This window comes from Pteropus medius, unplaced genomic scaffold (genome assembly GCF_902729225.1).
Source record: "Pteropus medius unplaced genomic scaffold, Ma_sr-lr_union100, whole genome shotgun sequence".
NCBI lineage: Eukaryota > Metazoa > Chordata > Mammalia > Chiroptera > Pteropodidae > Pteropus > Pteropus medius.
The window spans coordinates 37,621,432-37,642,175 of record NW_024351730.1 but is presented as its reverse complement, the minus strand read 5'-3'; the positions used below and the strand labels follow the sequence as shown (position 1 = coordinate 37,642,175).

Genomic DNA, 20,744 nt, shown 5'->3' with positions numbered 1-20,744 from the left:
TCTCTTTCTCTCTCCCTCTCTTTCTCTCTCCCTCCCTCTTTATCTCTTTCTTCCTTTCTTTCTTTTAAACATTTGAGCCTGTTTGTATGGAGTGCTCACCAACAAATGACAAGAGTTCTAGCTCTGGAGAATTGTAAGTCTAATCCCATCTTTCATGGAATGGAACAAGTCAACTCAAGTTGTCACATCAGAAGGGATTTTTCTTCTGGGGATGAAATAATGGAATTTGGTTGATAAGCTAGACACTAAATGCTTCAGGCAAAGAGGGATGACAGTAGAAGGGGCACAAGTAGGGTATAGTAAAAGTATCCTCCAACTCAGTTCAGGATTTTCCCCTCACACTTTCTCCCTAGCTTCCTCCTCTGGATGCTGATTTCAGTATCTGCCAAAGGACAGACATTGTAGTCCCAAGATCCCTTAGTAACCACATAAACAGCCTGCCTGGTGCCCACTGCTGTTCACTGGCTGCAGCAGCTGAGAGCTGTTGTACGTACAGCACAGAGGCAGGCTTTCCAGCATAAAAAAGTGATCTGAAATTTACAACTTAAAAGCACAACCAATATGCCAACAGAGTGAGAATTAGTGTCACTGAGACCTAATGAGCATGCAAAGTGTTGGAAAATGGTCTGAGGTGGTCAGGGAAGATAGCCTGACACTGAGAGGTACTGCCAACAGCTGTGCACTGGGCAACTGCTTAGTTTCTAAGCAACTGGGTTTAGAAAAACATAAAGATTTGAGTTTCATTCCTTGGACAAATTATTTAAACGTTCCAAATTGTCACTTCTTTGCCTATTAGACAGGAGGAAATAATAATTATGTAATAAGGTATCTGGAAGTTTGCAGTGGATATTGCATATAAGACACTTAGCTTAGTAGTTAGCTCTCTGTAAGTGCTCAATTACTGGTAGTTGTGATTATTAATTTTATTACTGTTATTACTATTATTTTGTTCTCTATGGTTTCTGGAATTGCCATCTCCTTATTTTCCCACCAATTAGATTAATTCTCAGCTAATCCCTCTTTCTCACCAATGGCCTTTCTCTGTAACACCCCCACCCCATCTAATCTCTCATCAAGTTCCGTAGATTTTACCATACTGCAAGTCTGTCACTACCTTTGCCTTTCCATCACCAATATCCTCATAAATTTTACCTGGAAAATTATTTCTAAGCCTTTTTCCTATCTCTACTCTCACCTACCTCTAATTTATCCTCTCTGCACCAAAGCTAAAGTGGTCTTTCTGATATGCAAATCTGATCCTATCTCTGCCTTATTTAAATAGTTTCTAGGTAGCCCACTGTCCTAAGAACTCCCTAGTATATAAGATCCTTCAAAAATTTGGCCAATTTCTTTTTCTTTTCTCAGAAACAATCTTTCGCTTCATTCATGTTCACATTATAAGGCAAACATCCTATCCTCATTCCTTGTTTTTTCACAGCTCCATGTCTTGGTAGATGTTTTCTCAGCACGAGATCAAACTCCACAGCCTCCCTAGTGCTCTTCTAATACTTAGAATATGTTCATATTTTAACATTGTGTTATGAAATTTTACTTCTTTGTCTACCTCATTAGAATATACATTATTGATTCTCAGAATTATTACTTTTTAAAAATTCATCTTTGAAATTCAGAACCTAGTCCAGAATCTGGAAAGTAGTCAACAATCTATGAAACTTACTTGTTTTGGCTACTCTTCATTACTAAAAAGATACTTTAATCTTGAAAAAACCAGCATTCCCATTAAGCTAGCATTGCGTAGAATTGGGTATTTTACTATTCATCATCAGACATTTTGTGGGTGACTAATCATGCCCAGTATAATATTTTGTAATTAAAAACTAAAAAAAATCCCATTATTTTAAAGGGAGCTTTGGAAATTTCCCCTGTAACAAAGTCAGTTACAACAGTTTAGTGGTTACCAGAAGAAAAGTGGGGAGGAGAGAAGTAGATAAAGGAGAGAGAGGGTTAAATATATGATGACAGAAAGATTTAACTTTGGATGGTGAACACATAATGTAATACACATATGATGTATTATTGAATTGTACACTTGAAACCTATATAATTTTATTAACCAATGTCACCCCAATAAATTTAATTTAAAAAATTTAAAGACTTTATCAGATTTCCAGTGAAAGTATTTTGCCATGTATGTAAAATAAATTCAGAGGCAAGGGAAATTCAAAGAAAATCCAAACAAACAGGACCAAAACAAAGTATTTGGAAAAGCTGAGGTTATAGTCCATGATTCTGTTAGAGATATGTCCAGGTACAAAGTGAAATGTCCCTGAAGGAACACTTATCTAAGCAGTGTGGAAATAGAGCAGACAAGTAGTGGTTGGTTTGATGAGTGATTTCTGGCTCAAATATCAGAAGTAAGCTAAACAGTAAGAAATATTGCTAAACTAATTCTGCTAACTGAAATGTTTAAAAAATACAAAAGAAATTACAATTTGAGTAGCTAAAGAAGAAATAAGCACCAGAATAAGGAGAGAACAGTCACCTTTGATAATTTACAAAATTAAATAATACTGAGTATTATTACAGAAAATTAAATTTTAGGATTTTTTTCTTTTAAGGGTTGAGTACTTAAATTGGAGAAAGAATACATATGCTTTAGTTATAGGAAAACAAAATAAGCGCCGCAGAAAGGCTTTCCATCTTCCTGTTTGTAGCATAGTCAATGGCCACTGGTCCTTTGGAAAACCACGTTCTGTATCTTAGTAGCTTGTTTTCCTCAGGGAAATTCCCCCAGATTCCTCAGATACAAATTTGTAAAGAAGGTCTGATAAAATATAAGGGTATCGAGGGTAAATAATGGGGTAAGCAGGTCTCTAATACTCTTTGATATCAGAAGAAAATTTGGCTTGCAAATGGCTTAGTCCATACTGAAAAGCTCCATGAGAACTATTTTAAATGCATGAGAATGCCACAGTTTAATGAAAGCAGGCCCAGGAAAGAGCTAAATGTTTTTGAGTGCAATAATGCTAGGTTTCTTACCTTTAAAAGATTAAGGTCAAAGTCATGTTAGTAGAAGAAACATGATTCTCTCATAGAAGATTAGATTGTATAGACTAAAAACAAAATGTATGGGGCAAGGTAGTTCAGGAGGTACTTTAAAGTAGGGCCATATGAGGGTCAAAGAGGATTGTTGATTTACAGAAGAAGGTCAGCAGATGAGGGTGGCTCCATGTGGGACATTCAATTAAGGCCTACGTGGTGCAGCCTTCTGCAGTCCCTCTGCTCTGTCCCTCTCCCGACTCCTGTCCTTCACCTACACTCATACCTGCCCTTTTATGGTACAATGGGGCAAATTAGATGAAAGACAGCTTCAGGTTTTTGTGCTCTAAACTTCTTTAGAATACTTTTTTCATTATATTACCATTGCTTGTCAGCTATTTATAAAATTTATGTTAAGATGACATACTCAAAAAATCCAATAGACTTCAATAGTAGAATAGCGGATTTTTATGTTCCTGTATCACTGAAAATACAAGAAGGACTTGACTAATTCCCATAAATTCTCCTGAGGACCAACAAATTTCTAAATAGTATTAAGGAAGAATCCTAATAGAATCATAACATCAGAGTTGAAAGAATTTCTGGAGTTATCATTTAATTCAGTTATGTACCTTAAGGCACATAAATGAGCCTTCAAACCAGACTTTATTTTTCTTTCTAGTGCATTTTAATGACTTAGAAAAATTAACACCAAGAAGTCTTTACTCAAGCCTAACCTAAAAACCATCTATTTCACATTAGCCTCTCATTTTGTTCTCAGAGAAAATGGGCAATTGCTATTCACCACTTCTAGAATATTATTTCTTTATGTAACCAAACACTTCATTTTCATCCTTTATCTTTCTTCTTGTCAAATTAAACACTAAATTCCTTTAGATCTTACCCACAGGATATATTACTTACTTTGTTACATTGTTGTCAACTAAGCCTTATTTTTTCTCTTCCATTGCAGTTTTTGCGTCATTTATGGACCTTATAAATAGGTCATGGTAGCCTTTTAAAAGGCCTGAACGACGTTTACACTGCTAGGTGACTTTGGTCATTTTCTTTATAAACACCAATGCTACTTTTCAGATTTATAATTGACAGATGATTCATTCTGAAATTGCCTTCATCCTCAAATTTTCAACTATCATAGATATATAGTTTTTTTCCACATCTGAGTGAATCATCACATATTTGTTCCTACTAAACTTCATCTGACTTCTAATCACCTTGTTTAATTTGTCAAGGTTCTTATGAATTCTTCTAGTGTGTTTCTAGTCAATAATCACCCCTACTCAATAAAGTAATCTGCATATTTAATAAGCTTACTCCCTATTCCATACTTCAAATTAAAGTTGAAAATGTTAATTAGAATCAGGGCCAGCCCTGACTTATGGAAAAAAACTTTATTCAATACACTCTCCAAAGATGACATTGAACCATTGATCACTGCCTCACATATGGACAACTAACAAGCTGTGATATAATAATACAGAATATTATTACATGAAACAATGACCCAAATAAAATATAGTGTGGATTCAAGTGAGGATTCAATAGTAATTTATAATTTTTTTCCGATAAGGTTTTTTAAGGCTCTTAAAACATTAATCACATTATTAGATTATTCATAATGGAAAGAAACAATGAGAGAGAAAGAAGTTACAAGGAACAACAATAGGACTCTTTTAATAGCTTATTTAAAAACTCCATGAAACATCATTGTCAAAGTAAGGTGGAAGGTCATTGTTTCAGTGAAGATTCTAATGAATCTAACTAAAAACAAAAATCCTGGCTCTTCATAATTCAGAGGAGGGCACCAAGTTTCTATTAACTTAAAGTTTCCCAAATACAAAGATACTTTCCTTCTTTCCAGTGCAGTAGATTTGTGGATTTCTCCAAATGAAGAGTTTTTATTTTATTTTTTTTTAGAATCATTCAGAGAAATTATCCTCTATTCTCAAATAGGTAGTATTGCCTTTTTGAGGCCTTCCTACTAAGAGAAGATATAAAATGCATATCCTGAAGCTCAGAGTCTCGGGTCTTATTAACAGCCACTCAGATTATAAATGTGCAAACTGTTTTCTAAAAGTGCCTCCGCTCCCTGCATTAAGCAGCAAATCTTGAGAGTTCTGCAGCATCTTTCTCAGAAAATGACAATCTTCATCCGAAAAAACAGCCCAGCCAGCTGGCTACAGATCTTGTTTTTTACCTTTCCCATGATTTTTTGTGATTTAAGGCATCTGGTAATTTTCAGCTTTGTCCTTAGGTTGAAAGATTAGGTTTTAAGAAATAGGGGCTGTAGTAGGTGTGTGTGTGTGTGTGTGTGTGCATGTGCTTGTGTGTGTGTGTTGGAGTGGAAGAGAAAGCTATTAAAAATAAACTATCTTTAGATGACAGGAGCTTGTGGAGGAACTAAGAAGTTCAGAAAACTAATGAGGTCAAACAGATACTTAGGGGAGGGCAGAGATTAACACACCAAGATCTATAGCATGATAGAGGACAGGAAAGAAAGATGGATTAGAAAAACAGAAAGAAAAAAAAAGATAAGATATGGTAACATGGAGTTTTCTTTCAGGTTTGCCTTTCAATCTAAGATTTCTTTTATTAAGTTGTCTATGTGAATACATTTTTATCGGTTATCTCAGACCTTATTTAACAAGATACCTATTTGAGTAGTTGATATAGAATTATATAGTTGAAGGGACATTAAATATCTTAATTAAAAATGTGAAACAAATATTTGTAGAGTGAGAGAAGGAATGAATCACATTTTTAAAGACAGAAAACTAAGATACAAAGTGGTATTAGGTTAGAGAGGAGGCAATAGAACTAAAGTGTTAAACCAAGCTACATTCAGAGATTACAACATGCTGATCAGCTCTGCAGCCAGGCCAGGAGGACATCTACAGAACAAAGGAAGATTTCTGCTGGGATTGCTAACAACTCACTTCCCACACCTGTGAAGGGGAAACAGGAAAAAGAGAGTCTTTAAGTGGCTGCCCTACACAAAATAAAATCGTTCATTCTCTATGGTTAAAACCATAGGGAATCTATGGATTAAAGGCTGGCAAATGCCAGCAGGCCTTTCACACTACTTTCTTCCCCTTCCCCCCTCCCCCTCACCGTAAGCCTACATCAAAGGAAATGGCAAACAAAGTCTTTAAACTGTAATTCACGGGAACTAAAGAATGATATATAAACTGAATTCCCTGAACACTCTCAGGTCCCTCTCAGTTCCTTCACTCTGTCCCTCTCAATGTCTTTCTCTCAGTCCCTCTCTGGGCCTTTATTCTCTCATTGTCCTCTTCTCTAGCTATTGTCTCTGTCCTTCTGAGTCTCTCTTAGGTTCTCTCACTCTTTGCCTCTGAGAGGAGACCACACTCGTCTGTGGAGTGTTACCCCTTCTCCAGTAAACTTTGGCATGTGCGTTGAATTCTTTCTATACTCTCTGCCAAAGAACCCTCTTCTCTCTGTGCAGGACTTGGTCTCCCCACCAAGGAAATTTTCTCTGTCCGGCATCATCTTTTCTGGCTAAGCACAACGGGACCAAAGGATAAACTCATCCCACCCAACTTTGCCATGGCTCCTCTCCCCCGAGAGTGGCTGAGGTTTCCCTACACCATACAGATCAATTGGCCTTGGGCATACAGCCAATGACATTTTTAGGGGTCTGGCAAGAGACTCATTCTGTAACTGAGCAGGAGTCTACTAGTCCTGTCTGCTTTTCCTACTTCTCTTCCCTTCACTTCCCTGCCTTGGCATCACCATCGAAATTGCAGAGAAGACTTACTGAGGAACTCTGTCCAAACTCCAAATTCAAAGACTGCATAGCACCTTTGGCCACAACAGGATGGGTGAGCCCCCAGGGGAGTCTTCTGTTCCTTCCTCCTGGCCCCTTGCTTTCATTTTCGCTGGGGGCTTGCAACCAAAGAAGCTCTGGGCTGCAGAAGCTTGCCCAGGCTTACTTCCCAATCTCCCCCGCTTAGCCTTTTCCTCCTTCCCTCCCCTCTCCAGTGGGAACTCTAATGGGAGAAGAGGCCATAGCCTCTCCAGCTAAACTCTCTGAACTTATACCCTGTCTATCCTGCATCAATATAAAAAGTTGCCTGTTTAGTAGTAGGAAAGATAACTTGAACACCTGGTCCTAGGTCTCTAGTCTCCTTCACCAGTGGTCTTCTGCCAAACAATCCTGCCTGCCAATTTCACTATTGCTGATTTCCATCACTTACTCTTCCTACATTAATTTCACAAAAGCATACCTCAACTCAAACTAGCTCCTCTAGAATGACTAAACAGATTACTGCTAATTATAGGGTTTTTATCACACCCACATACTTGTAGATGGAAGTCATTCAGCTGACTTTAGATAAGGAATAAAAATAACTAGAGAGGAAACAGGAATTTATATTCTTGAGTACTTAATAAGTTTTTAGGTTTAGATGACTAAGATTGGGGAGAGAGAAAGAGAGAAGGATTTAACTTTAGAATGACTTGGTTTTTCCGGAGGAAGGAGATCATGTTAGGGGTTGTAGAAGTTTGTTCATTTGGCAAAGTTTTCATCTTGATGAATTCAGTGTAAATAGAGTTTATAGGAATGCTAATAGAGCCCCGTTCCTGGGAGTCACAAATAAAGGAGACAGCTTTTAATTAAATGCTGGATGGTAGCTTCGAAAGACCAACATGCTTCTGAAAGTCTTTTTTTTTTTTTTTTCAAAAAGAAAGACAAAATCTTGTCTGTAACATCTAGATGGCTATATGTTTATAAAACATCTATCAGTGTAGAACTTAAGTGCTTTGACAAGGAAGCCATTTCAACACTGAACAATATAGAATAAGGAGATGGATGTCTCCTTCTGTCTGTAGTGCCTGTATGCTCTGGAGCTAAGGCTGTACAATTTTGTATTAAACTGAAACATTAAAATCATATGAATAGACCTAGTTCACTTCAGTCACCTTGATTTTGGCTGCTCCTAATAAATCGTGCAATTCCCTGCTGAGAGCTATGAAATAGCTTCCTACTGGAACACTGAAGAGAATGCGTGAAACAATAAGAAAACCTAGACAGCATACCTTTTGGGGCTCCCTCTTTTATTCTGGAATAATAGGATAAAAAAAATAGCTTTCATATATCTTTCTGATTTTTTTTATGAGATACATAAACAAGTCATGTACTTCCAAAGTCTCAGGCCAGATTCTAAGAAATCTCTTTCTGACTTATTCATTTAATAAATATTTATGGGTAACTAACTATGTACTCCATAAAGTATTACATGAGTCACTGTGTTGATACAAAGGGGACAAAACCGCCTTCAAGAATTTATATTTTGATTGGAAAGGTAAAACAAGTAGAATGATACTGAAGAGGAATTTTCCTCTCAAATGGCTAACCTTGTAATCAGCTCTTTGTTCTGCTTCTGCAGACATGCTTGCTGCATAGGCCAAAGGGCAGGGTGACCTCAAGATCAACTGAAGACACACCCTCTCCTTTGCTTGCTCTGTCTAGGCAACAGATGTATCCCCTTTGCTTGTTATGTCTAGATAACAGATGTATTGCCTTTGCTTGTTAAGCCCTATAAAAGTAAGGTTACCCCTGAGCTCGGGGCCCAGATCTTCTGAGTGCTAGCTCTTCTGAGACTGCTGGCATACTAAACCTGAGTTCTCCAATTCTCCGAGTGGTGCTTGGTTTCTTGCCAGTCTGATTTTTCTGCTACAATACTTTAATGCAAAGCTAGATACAGTTCAGGGTGCAAGTGAGGTAGAGACAAAGTGGTTGAAAAAAGGGAGACATTAAATCTAGTTATGAATAGAACGAGGAAAGCTACATAGAGGATGTGGTAAATGAGCTGTACGTTATGAGAGGGTAATTAAAGATAAGTGAAAAGAGAAAACTTGACTGACAAACAGATATTCTGACTCAGGTTTGGTGCCAATCACTATCAGTACTAGCTTGATCTTAATGATAATTATGCTTAAATTCAGATAAGACTTGCTGTCAGTCAGTATTTTACCTTTGAGTGTTAAGTGGCAGAGCAAGCAGATAACACCCAGTAAGGGAGACCATGAAGGAGGGTGGCAGCAGCTGTGTCAGAAGCAATAATAGCAGCAGCAACTTTGATGTCTAGGTGAACCAGGTGAAAGGACAAATTTAGTGTGTGAAATTGTAGTTAAAATATTTGTTACTAGCACCACCAAAAATGGTGGCGAAGGGAAGAACAGCCCCTGGAATCTACATGAGTGCCTGGAGAGCAAGTAGAAAAATGAAAGCAAATGTTGGGTAGAGTATATCCAGGAATTGTGCCGTTATTTATGTCTTCTTCCTTTTCATTTACTTTTTATAATAAGCCTATTAAGTTGAAACCATTCTCTTTTTACCTTCAGGGAAATAAGGCTTAAAATGATTATGAAAAATGACAAGATCACTCAGCTAACAAGAGGCAGAAAATTTGAATACACATTTTTTTGACTCCATTGTCTCCAGTGCCTGTTCCCAAGATACCATGTGACTTAGAAATATCTGGAATTAATTTCACTAAATATAATCCAGCCATTAATTATTTTCTGTAAAACTTTTTTTTTAAAAAAACCTTATAATGACACTTATAGTTTTCATTCATTCATTTCCTATTTTTTTTTTCATTCAATAAAGTTTTAGTATATCTGCTGATTGCAGATGATATGCTCCAGTGGTTAAGACAAATATTCTAGTGCCATATGGCCTGGATTTACTACCCTAGCTTTTAGTTTCATCATCTTCAATTGGAGATAAAAATAATTTATCCTTCGTAGGGTTATTATGAGAAATAAATGAGAAAACCTATACGAAGCATTAGGAAAGTATCTGTCATGTAGCAAACACTCAATAAATGTTAGCTGCCTTTACTATTAATGCTCAGTGCCATGCACTTGGAGAGGGATCAGGGGCACAAATGTAAATGTGACATAGTCCTTGCCTTTGAAGAATTTACACTTTCAAAGAGAAGACACATGTAATGGGCATGTACATGGGCAAACAAAATATACCAGTAGAGAAAAAGGGAGTTCTAGGTCATTTCAGGGAGAGGGAACAGCACGTAAACTTCCTTGAAATGTCTCACAAGAGTGTGGCTTGATTGGGGCATGAACAAGTATGAGAATGGGTTAATTGGTGCCAGTAGACCAAAATGAGCCTGATCAGTTTTGAATGGTTCAATATGCTCTGCTGAGGGAGTTGGACTTTATTTTGATAAGATGAGGTAATAATGGAGGTTTTCAAGCCAATTTTAAGGATGAAAGAAAGTAACTACCTGGACTCCACACTTGGGAGGGCAAACTTGAATGGGAAGAGAATAAAAGGAAGCAATAGATGAGGTAAAATAAAAAGGAATAAGAAATGCAGCAGCAGGTAGGGAAAGTCAGGATCTTTTATTGCTTCATACTAAAAGAAGGAAGAAAATAAAAAAAATAAACAAGATTTATGGAAAAAAAGATAGAGAAGAAATAGGAGAGGAGAATATAGTTAGCTTCTACCTCATTTTGAAAAGTTTGTTGTCAAACAATGTAATCTACAAAACAGGCTAAAGAAGAAAAATCCTATGAGCATTTGACAAGATCCAACACCCATTCATGACAAACAAACAAACAAAAAACATATAGATAACTAGAAATAGAAAATAATTTCCTCAATTTGATAGATAATATATACAAGAAAATGACATCTACCGTTATACCTAACAGTGAGATAGCTGGATGCTTTCTCCAAAATGGGAAAAAGTAGAGAATCACTCTTAATTGACATGGTACTAGAAAGTTCCAGTTAGGCAACAGAAGGAAATAAAAGGCATATAAATGAGAAAGAAACACAACTTCTCAGTTTTGTAAGTAGCATGAAGGTTTACATAGAAAATCCCAAATAATCTAATAAAATCTCCTACAATCTGGTACATCCATACCATGGATTACTACTCAGCAAAGTCCCAAGATAAAATCAGCATATAAAATCAGTCATATGTTTATATTAGCAATGAATATGTGAAACCCAAAATTAAAAATCCAATGCCATTTACAATCACTGGGGAAAAAAGGAAATAGGTATAAATCTAATAGTCTAAGACTTATATGCAATAAATTACAAAATGTTGATGAAAGAAATTAAAAATGTAAATAAGTAGAGATATATCATGTTCATAAATTGGAAGACTCACCATAGTAGAGATGATGTGAATTCTCCTCAAATTAATATAGAGATTTAAGCAATTCCTATTAAAATTCTAGCAATACTTCTTTGTAGAGATAGAGACAAGATTATTCTGAAATTTATGTGGAAAAGCAAAGGAGATAGAATAGCTAAAATAATTCTGGGGATAAAAAAGAAGTGGAAGGAATCCTCTACTCAATTTCAAGCTACAGTGATCAAAACTTTGTATTATTGGCAGAGAGATAGATACATAGGTCAATAAAACAGGATAGGGAACCCAAACAGACACAGCATGGCCAACTAATTTTTCATTACAAAAGTACACAAGCTATTCAATGAAGGAAATATAGTTTTTTTCAGCAAATGTTGCTGAACCATTTGAATATCCACAGGCAAAAAAATTAACCTCAACCTAAACATTACACCTAATACAAAACTTAACTTAAAATGGGTTATAGACTTAAGCATAAAATCTAAAACTAGAAAACTTTTATAAGAAAACAGTTGAAATTATTTGGGACTTAGAATTTAGTGAAGTCCTGACACCAAAAGCACAATATATTAAAAAAAAACCTGATAAATCTGGCTTCATCAGAATTCAGAACTTTTGTTCTATGTGTGACTGACCCTATAAAGAGGATGAAAAGACAAGCAGCAAATAGACGAAAATATTTGCAAACCACATATCTGACAAAAAAACTTGTATCTAGAATATGTAAAGAACTCTTAACAGTAAAAAACAAATAATCCAATTAGAAAATGTACAAAAGACATGAAGGGACCTTTTGTGCAAGAGGATGAAAAAAAACACATGAAAAAATGATCAATATCACCAGCCATTAGGAATATGCAAATTAAGACTACAATAAGATATCACTGTATACCTATCGGAATGGCTAAAATGAAAAAAAAAAAAAAAATAGTGACAACACCGAATACTGGCAAGGATGCAGAGACACTGAATTTTCCATACATTGCTGGTGGAAATTTAAAATGGTATAGCTACTCTGGAAAATATCTTTGTGGTTTCTTAAAAATAATCATACACTCACCATGCTACCTAGCAATTGTAAGGCATTTATGCTAGAAAAATGAAAACATATCCATACAAAAACCTGCACATAAATGTTTTTATCAGCTTTATTTGTAATAGCTAAAAACTAAAAATGACAAAAATGCCATTCAATAGGTAAATTGTTAAACAAACTGGTACATCCATACCATGGATTACTGCTCAGCAATAAAAATCAATGAACTATTGATGCATACAGCAACTTGAATGGATCTCAAGGGCATTAAATTGAGTGAAAAATAAAAAAGCCACATGCTATATAATACAACTTATACAACAGTCTCAAAATGACAAAAAATTATAGGAATTGAGAACATATTACTGATTGCCAAGCATTGGGGAGCCATGGAGAAGAAGGAGTTAATCTGACTACAAAGGGGTAGGTTTTGTAACGATGAGGTACAGTTTTGTATTTGTATTGAAGAGGTGCTATAGATGTGATGAAAGTAGCATAGAACTGTTTGGTAACTAATCAGATATAAGCAACAGGAAACAAAGGAATAAGGGCCTAGACTAGAGACCATCAAAAGTATACCCTTTTGGTAGTTAGAGAATCCCTCCAGCATCCCCAGAGACAAAGTACAGGATGGCCATAATCTTAGCTGGTCTAATCCGGCCACAGATACCTACACAGAAGGTACCACCCGAATTTGTCCACAATTTAAGCCTCATTATACTGTCATTATAATTATACTGTCATTATACTGTCATTTTGCCTGGATGTTCATGAATCTAATTATAACAGACTGAATTCTGGGTAAGCACATGTGTACTAGGCGAAGTGTTATACAGCAGCCAAGTGTCAAGCAGAATGACCTCACGTGCCAATCACCTAGGAATACCTTTGGAACCACCCATCACAGCCCAAATATAATTCAGAGATTCTCACTTCTGGGTGGTTTTTATAGCTCTCTTCGCTAAAACCACTTTCCTCCTTGGAGCGTGCTTTTTCTTTTCTAAAATATACTTAAAAAAAATATTTTCTAAATCTCACTGACCTGTGATTCTTCACTGAATCAATGAGGAAGAAATGAGGAAAAAATGTTAATTACACTTCTGTACCATTATCCCCCTGCCATTGGGGAGACACCAAAGTTCAAATCGCTCCCAATGGTAACAAAACAATATGAACACGTTAAACCCATATTAATTCCTGGTTTTGATATTGTACTATAATTATTTAAGATGTAACCATTGGGGAAACTAGATAAAAGGTATATGGTACATCTCTATACTATATATTTTTGCAATTTCCTGTATATATTTAATTACCTTGAAATAAACAGTTAAAATAAAGTTTGCTTAAATATTAACAGAATTTATTGCTACATGACAGATTATGGATTATTAATGTTTTGTCTTTCAAATTTTTACTGCACTTTCCTATTTTCTCAAAATAGCCTTGTATTACTTTTAGAGTAAAAAGAAAATGCATTAAAATGGAATAAAAATAAGGATGACTTCTTTTTTGATGGCTCAAGGCTAAAAGTAATTAGTAGGCAGGATGGAGTCCATGAATAACAGACCTTGAGATGCAACTTTTCTGTAAAATAGCATCTAAAGAGTAGCTTAACCAGAGTGATTTCTAGCATCTCCTAACATTAGTAACTCTCTTCTTCCCTACCTGTTTATCTATGAGATAGTAAGCCACACGCTCTCTTTACATATCTTTAAAAAAATAGATAAATAGAGGCTACATTCCTGCATTCACTAGAAATGTAAATTTAGCCTAGAGATATAAAGTTTCTTAAGCCAAATTTCTCTTAAATTACCTTTAATCCTTAGGAATTTCCCAAGTAAACAGCCCTTGAAACAAGAAGATACATGGGTCAGGTTTATATCAAGTAGAGACTAGTTAAAGGCCATAAATACATGTGCATTACACATCTCATGAGTTTCCATACTCCTACATCTTTTCTCTCACACATTCTCTCTCCACAGATAAAACTGTTTTTCTTAAATGATGTCACTGTCCATTATTTCCAGGAAAAAATCTAAATTCCTTAACAAGCTTTATGATGTCCTACCACTCTTACATTACCCATCCTAACCCAAGAAGGAAATTAACATATTTTGATCCTTTGCTAGACACTCTCCTAGGAATTTCATATCTCAGTTGCTTTTGCAAATGTCCCAGTATGCCACTCCTTCAGTCTGTTGAAATTCATCCTTCAAACTCTCAGATGGCACCTCAGAGAACCTCTATGATGCCTGACAGTTTCTTTCCTTTCTCCTCCTTCTCCTCTGCAAGTTATTGATTTAAATTACTTCTTCCCTATGTAGAATTCAGTGACAGCCCCTATGTCACTGAATTCTACATTGCCATTTCTCCAAATAGATTGTGACTCAGGGGCAATATTTAAATATATTTACAGACTAAGTGCCTAGCACAGTGTTGAAATATCTATATGGATATATAATTAGTTGAACTAAATGAATGAAGCTTATATATTTATTTAGGAGTCTTTAAGTTAGGAATACCTCCATTTCTGAAAACGTTATTATAATGATCTCTTTTAATACTGACTTGCTAAAGGTAGCTATATAGCTTTGTGAGGGCAAAGGAAAAGTATAAATCATTTCATTAGAGTGCATCTACAAGTTATAACCATTCTCTCTGTCCCCAGACCTGGAGACAGACCTAGACTTCAAAGCCAGCCTAGCTCAAACTCACTGTGTAGCACTGAGAAAAACAATTGCTCAATAATTTTTCCTTTTTAAAATGTAGACAAATGTGGATGCAAAAATCCTATTATTAGTATGCTAGAGAAAAAGTGGTCTCCAGTGAATACAATATTTATGATTCTCTTTTTGCATATGCTTGGAAAGAAATTTATCCCAAATTAGCTTGATTTAGTGGCTACATTAACTCAATATTTTGTTTAGCCCAACCTTAACCGTTATGGAGAATGAATACATTAAACTTAAAAGTATGATGAGATATTGGGAACCCTTTGAATAGACTCAAGCTTACTTATAGCCTTAGGAAATGAAAGACCTCAAGTTTTATCACCAAAGACCAATCTGACTAAAGTTATTAATGACCATAACTGTATAATTATAATTTCTCCTGTAGCTATTTTCACTTTTACATGTGAAGTAAGTAGGCTTGTGGAAACTGCATCATCACAACAAAGACTAATGGAGCTAATGTTAATGATGTTATTACCCAATGTTTACTCTAAAAATGCCTTCAAAGCTTCATATATTCCATTTCACAATTGCCACACTTAGCCTGGTTACTAACAGAAAAAAAAGTACATTCCATTTTCTAGGTATTTGAAAACAATTTAGCTATTCAATGTTACTGTCCAATGACAATGTAAAAGCCTAAATTTCATTAGAGTCTTGTAGAATTTGCATATTTTTCCCTTTAGAAACTGAACTGCATATTTCAATACAACTCATCCTCAATTGTGTCACAATCTGCCATAGTTATGTTGAGCTGCCTCCACCATTGAAGGGATATAAAATTAAAATCTTGAGTTATCTTTTCCAGGGAAAACTCACTTTCAAAGTTTTTATTAATGACAGGTTCCAACTAGAAAGGTAGAAGACAATAAATATCTAATTTTGAAAAAAGGGTAGATTTTATAAAATATAGTCAGCTTTCCAGGAATAAATTTATTGTTTCTCCTCCCAAATTATAAAAGTTTCTGTTAACCATCTGTACAAAAATAGCTGCTTTCTTCCCTCTCTCAAGGACATTCCTCTAACTGTCTGCCTTTTCTGGTCTGGGGATGAGACTTTGAATTTTAGGGATGAAGATGTGGTTGGTATTATGTGTGCTGATGGCAGAGCAAAACTGGGCTGAAAAGAAGTATACTGATGAGCACTGCTTCATTTAGTGATGAGCAAATCTTATGAATATAAGTGATTAAGAAGCATGACATGGGATGGTATTTAAAAAAAGTTTTTGCTTTTTCTAAGAAAAATCAGACTTAGAATTTCCCAAGAAAGTTTGACATTAGTTGCAAATGGAACTTTGAATGTTTCCAAGAAACACTGAAAGCAATTATCTTGCCGACACAGCCGAAGCATGAAATTAGAAGATATCTTTAAGTTTGGGAAGAAAATCAGGTTTCTCTTAACTTATTTGGCTCTGATTTTCCTCTTTCAAAATTAGTTTAGTGATAAGATTAGAAGGAAGGGGAGATTTATTACACTTACTGTTTGCTGACTTTTAATAATATGAATTGGCATTAGAAAGAAATTTTTTTTTTTAAATGAATGTTCAGTTATTTTGGTTGATGTAACTACAGCTGAAGAGTACATCATGTGAAATGATGATCTTTTCCCATTACATTTTACTTTTAGAGAAATATTATAGGTGTAAAAATTTGATAGAGGTTTTTGTTCCCACTGCTATTGCATGAAAGTCTAGATAAAAATGTATGCCAGTAAAGTTAGTAATAATTAAATAGCTTTCATACACACACACCATGAGGTCTGCAACCTCAGTGAAACAGAGGCTCAAGCAGACAAATTGTAAGAACTACCACTAGATAAAGAAAAACTTTAGTAGGTAGGGTTATGGATTAGTATCAGATTGATATATTTTAGATTTCTATCTCTGATACTATTGACTATTTGATCATGAGCATCTAACTTCCAAATTTTTCTTTCTTCATCTATAAAATAAGAATACAATAGTATCTGTATTATTAGGGTTATTTTGAAGAATCAATATGCTTAATAAATTCATAATAAATTCTCAGTGAATGTTAGCCATAATTTTTGTTGATTATTATGATTTTTGTCACTAACTGTATAAAATCAGTTATTTTATTTAAAATTTTCTTCATTTATTTATTTAAAAATGCTTCAAAGTATATTGGTGAGATAAAATATTCTATTTTAATTTTTAATTTTTAAAACTATCTTTCTTAATGTGATTTCTATTGATTGGATCTGCCAAGTAGTCTTATCCTGAATAGCAGATATCAATTATCATCTACTCATGTTGGGATGTATGTCTACAGAATTGGTTCAACACAAAAATCTCTTAACTTTTAATACTTTATTTCCTCAGACCAATTGAGAATTTAAAGAAAATCATTCTTTACATCCTACACCTAGCAAAGTAGAAGACTACATGTCTTTCATAATATTACCTAAAAACAACTGGCCATGGCAAGGCTGTCCATTATTGCCACTTTTATTCAATATAACATCGGAGGTCCTAGTGAATGCAATCAGGCAAGAGAAAGATATAAAAAGCATCCAAATAGGAAATGAAGATGTCAAACTGTCACTATTTGCGGATGACATGATTCTCTATATAGAAAACCCTAAAGACTCCATAGGAACACTACTAGAAACAATAAGCAAATACAGTAAAGTTTCTATATACAAAATCGACGTTCAAATATCCGTAGCGTTCCTATACTCTAACAACGAAGTGCCAGAAAAAGAAGTGGAAAAAATAATTCCTTTTGCAATTGCAGCAAAAAGAATAAAATACCTAGGAATAAATTTAATGAAACATGTGAAGGACCTACATAATGAAAACTACAAGACCTTATTAAAAGAAATCGAAGATACAAAGAAATGGAAAGATATTCTGTGTTCTTGGATTGGAAGAATCATCATAGTTAAAATGTCCATATTACCTAAAGCATTATACAGATTTAATGCAATCACTGTCAAAATCTCATTGGCATTTTTTAAAGAAAAAGAACAAAAAATCATCAGATTTGTATGGAAGCACAAAATACCCGAATTGCCAAAGCCATCTTGAATAAAAAGAATGAGGCTGGAGGCATCACTTTGCTCAACTTCAAATTATACTACAAAGCGACAGTAAGCAAAACGGCATGATACTGGCAGAAAATAGACACACGGACAAGTGGAACAGAATCAGGAGTCCAGAAATAAACCCATATATACATGAGCAAATAATTTTCGACAAAAACGCCAAAAATATACAGTGGAGAAAGGAAAGCCTCTTCAATAAGTGGTGCTGGAAAAACTGGAAAGCCACCTGCAAAAAAATGAAACTAGACTGTTGTCTATCACCACACACCAAAATTAACACAAAATGGATTAAAGACCTGAATATAAGATCTGAAACAATAAAATGCATAGAAGAAAACATAGAAACTAAACTCAAGGACCTTGGGCTTACAGGGGATTTTATGAATTTGACTTCAAAAGCAAGAGAAGTAAGAGCAAAAATAAATAAGTGGGACTACATCAAACTAAAAAGCTTCTGCTCAGCAAAAAACTGTCAACAAGGTGAAGAGACAACCATCCAAATGAGAAAAGATATTTGCAAGCAACACCTCCGATAAGGGCCTAATATCCAAAATATACGAAGAACTCATACTACTCAATAACAACAAAAAATAAATGATCCAATCAAAAACTAGGCAGAGGACCTGAACAGACACTCTCCCTAGAGGACATACAAATGGCCAACAAAGAAATTAGGAAAAGATACTCAACATCGCTAGCTATTAGGGAAATGAAAATCAAAACCACAATGAGATATCATCTCACACCTGTTAGAATAGCTCTAATCAACAGAACAAGTAATAACAAATGTTAGGATGTGTACAAAAAAGAACCCTCATACACTGCTGGTGGGACTGCAAATTGATACAACCACTATGGAAAACAGTATGGATGGTCCTAAAAAAACTAAGAATTGATCTACCATATGATCCAGTAATCCCTCTACTGGATATTTGCCCCAAAGACTTGAAAACCCATATTTGAAAAAATATTTCCACAGCGATGTTTATAGCAGCGGCCAGGACATGGAAGCAACCGAAGTGTCCTACGATAGATGATTAGCTAAAGAAGCTGTGGTACATATATATAATGGAATATTACTCAGCCATAAGAAGAGATGAAATACTGCCATTTGCAACAACATGGATGGACCTTGAAATAATCATACTAAGCGAAATAAGCCAAATAGAAAAGGTTGAAAAATCACATGATATCACATATGTGGGATATAAACCTAAAAGCAACAAATGAACGGGACAAACAAACAGAGACTCATGGACATGGACAATGGACTAGTGGTTTCCAGAAGGGAGGGAGTAGAGGGGAGGGGGAAAATAAAAAAATAAAGTGTTAAAAATATTATGTATATAGAGTATGAAAAAAATAAACTGGCATTAAAAAGATAAAATAAAAACAAGGGTGTGGAATGGAAACTGGTGTGGTACAGTTAGAATACAGGTTCGGGAATCAGAAAGATTTAAAGCCTGGTCTTTAATTAATTACTTATTGGCTCATGATTTGGGGCAAGCTACTTATCTTTTCAACTTCAGTTATAAAATGGGTTATTAATAATATATATTTCACAAGATGGTTATAAATATTAAATGAGCCAATGCATGTCAAACATTTAGCACAAAGCTTGGCATCTTATAAATGCTCTATGAGTATTAATTATTTTTTTCATAATTTTACTACTTTCATTGATTTCTTGTTTGGGCAGTTGTAATCATTTTCATTATTGCTTAAAATATGATTCTGATGGGGCCATCAGTTTAAGCTTTCCATGAGCTTTACTCTGTACCATTCATAACTTATGCCACACATAGAACTGGCTATAATGGTAATAAGTTGAGAGGGTATGAGGTTCTGTATCAAAGACATAATTGTGAAAATAATGTGAGGAGCATGATTTGATGAGAGAAGTTGGAAACATCATTTTCATAAATAGATGAAATAATTAACTGTGCTGAATTTTGAGGTTTCAATTTTTATACTACATGCAATTGAAAAAAATACCCTACTTCTTTATAGATCAATAATTCTTGTTTCTAATATTGTGCTATAATACTTCTGTGACTACTAATGGCTTCATTTACATATTTTTAAAGGCAAGAAGAACTCTTAGGTTTTCTTTTAAGAATGAGTTAAATCCCTAATGAATTATTTGATAAATCTAATTATTCAATTTTGAATTGTCAGTTTTGTTGAGAAATAAATGTTCTTCAGCTTTAGAAAAATTCAGACTACCTTGGTTTTGGATGAATAAAATATTTTCAGGAAAATCTTTGCTAAAACAATACATAGAACATACGTTCTACAGAGACAGAAGTTGTATTGTGCTAATTACGGCATGAAACCACAAAAGCAAAACTGGTCATGGTAAATCAAAGGCCTTTGGCCTTTCAGGGCTCATGAAAATGGCATTTGTGAATTGAATCATTGACTTAGGTAACTTTTAGTATCTAAGTAAGTGTACTATAATTAATGACAATTTATCATCATTGCAGTTGAAAAAACATTAACTATAATATAGTGAAGAGACAAACAGAAGGTGGTTGATTATCTCCTGACAGCTATTCTCTCTCTCTCCCTCTCCCTTCCTCTCTCCTTTCCTCCCTCCTTATTCTACTAATCAATCAATCAATCAATCAATCAATCATTGAATGTCTAACTATTCACCCAGACAGTGCATAATAGGACAGACTCAAGGCAAAGATTAATAGTATCAAACTTGAAATATGTATATTTTAGTAT

General features: G+C 34.8%; 1 protein-coding gene across 3 annotated transcripts in view; it reads right to left on the bottom strand.

The window, feature by feature from the left end:
* Window positions 1-20,744, bottom strand: part of GRID2 (glutamate ionotropic receptor delta type subunit 2) — a 1,244,525-nt gene that overhangs the window by 206,956 nt on the left and 1,016,825 nt on the right. The window lies entirely within an intron of this gene.